This window comes from Lactuca virosa, chromosome 5 (assembly GCF_052849685.1).
Source record: "Lactuca virosa cultivar CGN04683 chromosome 5, Lactuca_virosa_CGN04683_v6, whole genome shotgun sequence".
Taxonomy (NCBI): domain Eukaryota; kingdom Viridiplantae; phylum Streptophyta; class Magnoliopsida; order Asterales; family Asteraceae; genus Lactuca; species Lactuca virosa.
This window is the reverse complement of record NC_136430.1, coordinates 408063330-408069329: the sequence shown is the minus strand read 5'-3', so window position 1 is coordinate 408069329 and position 6000 is coordinate 408063330.

The window sequence follows — 6000 nt, the reverse complement described above, 5'->3', positions numbered from 1 at the left end:
AACACACAAATGTTCATTGTGTTGAATTGCCTTAGTTAACCAATTATTCCCAACCTTTGAGCATCTCATCAACTTGCTTAATTGCAAGGGTTTTAGTTATTCAAGTATTTTAGTTTTCAAGTAATCAAACACCCTCCCCCTTTTAGTTTAATTGTAGTTAGTTAGTTTAATTTCACTAGTTCTATTGAATTGCATTGGTGATTGAATACAACCATTTCCCCGAGGATCGATACCCCTTTTTACCATTATATTACGTTTATTTAGAAATCAAAGGGTGTAATTTGCTTGGTGGACTTGACATTCCCATCAAGTTTTGGCGCCGTTGCCGGGGAATTGGTTATTGTTATTTGATTGTTTATGCCTAGGTCTACAAGAACCGGTGAACTACTCTACAATCCGGAAATTGAAAAAGAGGCAAAAAGGTTGAAAAAGTTAGCCAAACAAGCAAAGCAACAACAACTAGTTCAAGCTTCTTCCTCTTCTCCACTAATCAACATAGAAGATCAGGTTCATACTTCAAGTGATACCGACACCGAGCCGAATTCTCCAATTCTTGGTCAATCCTTTGAAGACATTCCCTTTGAAAACCACATAGCCATGAATCACACTCCACCTCACAATCCTAACCCAAACCCAAACAATCAAGATGCCAACTTGGTTAAGATTAATCCTTCTAAATAATTTTCCATCAAAAACTCATTTTTGATGCTCATCGTCTCTAAATTGACTAGCCCGGATCTGCGGGCATTACAATTATCTCCCCCTTAGGATGATTACGTCCCGGAATCATCAACGAAACAGGGTTGTATAATGACTCCGTACGTTATCTCTTTATCCTAGGTAATAATCGTAACTTCTATGTTCCTTCGAATGAGTATCTAATTCTTGGACTTCTCGACTGCAGGTGGTGCTCGATCTTGCACTTGCTCCCTATCTCACGTTAGACTCCAAATTATGACCTTCAAGTCACAATCTCGATCCTCACTGGATACGAACTTAAGATAAGTTTTTTTATTACTACAATGGAACAATGTGTCATATTCTAATGACCTATCATCGTATGTTGCAACGCTTAGACTCGGGTCTCTTAGAGTCTTCCAGAACAGACTATACTTTCGTTCATGTTCTAATCTCATCTTAAAAGGTAGTATTTATAGCTACATACTCAGCGTAGTCGGACTCAATTTGATATGACCACTAGGGTCGGAAACAATCATCTTCTTAGTCATTACCGAAACGATGGTAACGACATACATGAATAAAACAAAATCAATTACTAGCTCCTTGGTAACCTTGTAACTTTCCCTGATCCAAGCGTGAGTCCTGTGCTTCTGGTAGTATAGGCCTCTACTACCATTCACACCTACTCATACTCGTCCCAAGTATTGTCTCGCAGTTTTCCAAGTCATCATACAAGAAAATCACACAACAACTTAACACATCAGATAGTAAAACGAAGGTTTTATATTATTCCTTGAAACGATTACGTGGGTGTTCAAGTTCATCCTATACTATGCCTCTAATAGACTACACCTTAAGATACTATAACTTGATCTTCGGATATCCATCCTCACAACTGATTCCTTGCATTGTCAGTTGCTTCGTCTAGGATCATATGGAATGCTCTTGCCTTCGGTTTTGGCGGCACATTTGGCTTTGCAGCTTCTTCTCTCATTGGGCAATTTTGCTTGTAGTGTCCTTCTTCACCACACCTAAAGCAAACTTCTCTCTTGGTTGTGCATTCGCTGGCATAATGACCAGTCTTCCCGCATTTGAAGCAGGTCATCTCTTTAGAGCACCTCCCAATGTGCTTCCTTCTACACTTGTCACCCCATTGTGCTCCTTCTCCAGACTTTGAGAATTTTCTCTTCTCGTCGGACCTTGTGGATCCTTCAAACTTTCTCTTATCGCCAACTTCAATCTAGCTGGCGGCTCTTCCCTTGATCATGTCTTCAACAGACTTGGCAGCCCAGATATTTGCCTCTAGAGTAGGTGTCTGACGTACCAGCACCGCATACTCCCAGGGAAGTCCCTTTGTGTACTTGTCGACTTTTGTCAGCTCGTCTGGGACAAGGCGCAAAGCAAACTCCATTTTTTCCGTGAAGTTGTTGGTGTATTCATCGATGGACATGCTCCCTTTCTTCAAAGTTAGGAATTGGTTCTCTAGCTCGAGCAGGTTTTGGGCTGAGCAATACTTGCGCTTGAAATGCACCAAAAACTCTACCCAAGTCAGTTGCAGGGGCTTATTGGGGCTTAGAGTCTTCCCCAGAGTGTTCCACCAGCACACAGCGCCTCCTCGGAACTGACATACTGCAAATGTGGTCTGTAACTTGCCTCTGCATCCACACATCATGAAGGCCAACTCCATCTCTGATATCCAATCCATAACTCCGATCGGATCTTCCTTTCCAGTGAAAGTCGATGGCTTGCAAGTTAGAAAATCCTTGTACTTGCATCCGTTCCTCTCGTCTCCGTCATCTTGGTTGTTTCGTCGAACTATTGTTGGGTTGGCTTAACCAACGGTCCCACTGTAGTTCCCTCCTTCCGAATGCCCATCATTCAGTTCGGGTTGTTCGATTGGTATTGTAGCTTCCTCTCGATTCTGTTGAAGCAAACGTCCAGTTTCCTCCATTTGACGATCCAACATCATTTGGATCATCGCCTGTACTCCGGCCATCGTTATGGGCTCAGGAGTGGCTACCACAACAGGTATTTGCTCAATCACTGGAGGTTGATTCCTGTTTCCGTTCGCGTTCCTGACTCCACTTCGGGTTCTTGCCATTTCGATCTATACACCAATTCATACGTTCGGTGTGTAATGACGAGAATTAAGATAAGAAAGATTTTATTTACGATCGACGTGTAAATCTCCCTATCACTCCGAAAAGTTATATGCCGGTTCTAATATCGTAATTAAACGTTTAGAAACCTGAACACATAGAGTTTCCAGATCCGGTCGGCAACAGACCATAGATCCGATCATATAATGCATATCATAAATCATTTAGCACATAAAAGCATGTTAGGTATTTTCCCTAAATAAGCTAGTGCTTGTGTCTATTAAGGTGTATTACCTAAATTTTATTAGACACACTCCTCACAATCATTGCTTAGCATTCTAAGTTTAAGTATTGAAATAAATCCATATTCCTAGTTCGCTTAAACTAATGCTCTGATACCAACTGTGACATCCCCATTTTCACGGCCAGAAAAGATCGATTTTGTTTATGCTTTATAAAAATCAGAGTACCTCTTTTAATAAAAATGTTGCGGAAGTTGTTCCCAGCAAAACATGATAAATACGTTATCAAAACATTTCCGAAGAAATGTATTTTTATTCATTTTAAAACATTTGGGATGTCATCGTCAATACAGAAACATAAACATAAACAGAACTTACATTCATTTACACTAGTGATCTACATCTCTTTAATCTCTCAGTGTAATGTAACTTCGTATCGACACCTGTGATACAATTAAGCTTGAGTGGGTCAGATTGGGAAACCTGGTGAGTACACAGGGACTTCAATCCCACAATGTTATATCATATATATAATTTAGAACTCACAAAATATACAATTTCACCATATATATATATATATATATATATATATATATATATATATATATATATATATATAAGCAACTCTTACCCCACCCCGTTAATCCTTACAACGAGACTATCCATACTCTCGGACCTTAAATTTTACCTGTTACTTAACCCATACTCTCGGATCTCATTCATGCTCTCGGATCAATAATTGTGCCCATTCCATACTCTCGGATTAGGGACAAGTGTCTACGTGTAAATCCATTCTCCCGGATTAACGACGAATGACTATGTCCTATCCATACTCCCGGACTGAGGACGACTGACTATGTGTTAATCCATACTCCCGGAATAAGGACAACTGACTATGTCTTAATCCATACTCCCAGATTAATGACAGTTAACTATGTCCAATCCATACTCTCGGACTAGTGACAATGACAATGTCTAATCTATGCTCCCGGATCAATGACATATACTAAGGTTCTATTCTCTGAGTATAACTCACTCGTACTCGTAAGAAAATACTACCCAATATTCCTCATAATTAATTTAGGTTTACTCTTTATCCTAAATCATCATATATAATCAGGTATGTTCTTTAACACGTATTTCAGGCAACATCAATTAACTCGCACATAAACATATAATTAATACTTCAATCAATACTTGTATTAAAATCATGTTCATGAAAGGGACTATGCACTCACATGCAAAGGTGGTGACTCGGTACTCGGACAGCACTTCGTTTACTTTAAAACAAATTTCCTTTGACAAAACCTGGTATCATTTCCACTAGAGTTTAGTCTAATGTTCAACGAGACTAATTAATAGTCTAGCTATTATTAATATTATATAAGCGTTAAACAATATTCTTTACCCACTATGTACAGACAGGGGCCAGACATGAAACACCCGAGGGCAGGATCATTTTGGCATATAGAACTTCTGAAATCCAAGAACCCAGCCGGCCCTTCAAACCGGAATCCCCGTACCGCGAGTGGTTAAAAAGATATTATAACGACACTTATATAACCCGTAATAATAGCTCAAATAATTATTATAAGGTCCTAATAATGTTACTATATTTAAATAAAAGCTATATTAAAAATTAGGTAGGCGTATCTTACCTACGAGGGGGTTTGGCTAGAAGTCGCGCTCTACAGGGGCAGAACTTCCGAGCCGAAAGTTCTTCTTCTCGAAGCCGTCGAGAGCTCCGGGGCTTTCTTCTAGCGCTAGGGGAGTTTTGGGAGGTTTAGAGAGAGAGTAGAGAGTGAAGGGTGGAGGTGTGAAGAAATGAGGGTGGAAGGGGTTGTATTTATAGGGTGAAATATGGCTGAAATTAGTGCCACATGTCACCATCTAGTGGCAAGCCTTGGGGAGAAAGCAATGGCCAAGATTGTGCCACGTCACCCCTTTTGCAGCAGCACCCTGCCGACTTCTAAACCCCGTAACTTTCGCATACGAGCTCCGTTTTCGACGTTCTTTATATCCACGCGTAGGTAAAAATAAGATCTACAACTTTCATTTTGACTCCGTCGGCTAATTCTCGGCCGATCTTAAATATAACAGTACGAGGAGATTATATTGTTAAGTGTCCGCGTAAAATTCATAACTTCTACATACGGACTCCGTTTTCGTCTGTCTTTTTACCGTTGAGTTCCTATTAATGAGATCTTCAATTCTCATTTAGGTCGCATAGGCCAAAAACCGCTCGATCTAAAATTCGAGTTTCGGGCCGTGCACTGCTATGCCAAATCTTAGAAAATTCATAACTTCATCATACGAAGTCAGATTTGGGCGTTCTTTTTTTTTGTATGTTCTCGGTTTAACGTATGCTACAACTTTTATTTAGATTTCTAAGGCTAAAAAGTCCTTTATCAAAAATTCACTATTTACGTCTCCCGGTGCCGTGCCGGTTTCGCCGTAAAGCTTCGACGGGCCATAACTTCTTCGTTATAACTCGGATTTCGGCGTTCTTTATATATACGGAACCCTTGTAACATATACTAAAACTTGGTTAAGATTAATCCTTCCAAATAATCTTCCATCAAAAACTCATTTTTGATGTTCATCGTCTCTAAATTGACTAGCCCGGATCTGCGGGCGTTACAGAATCGTCCTTTCCAGTCATGATGGCAACAGAAAAATAACATAATAATGGACAAACAATCAGAGAACAAGAATAATAAACCAATGGAAGCAACCAATCGAGCAGCAACAAATCGAATAGCAAACCCTAGAATTCGAACTGCAACGGAAAACGAACACTAACAAGAAAACGAACATCAAACAAATCAGCTACTGTAAACCCTTAAAAAATTTTGATCCACACCACTGATGACTGCTACAAAACCTCCTAACAGTGCATCAAACCTCTACTCTGATACCATGATAATAGAGTCATATGATTAATGAAAGAGATATTACAATGTTCTTGAAAAGCATGA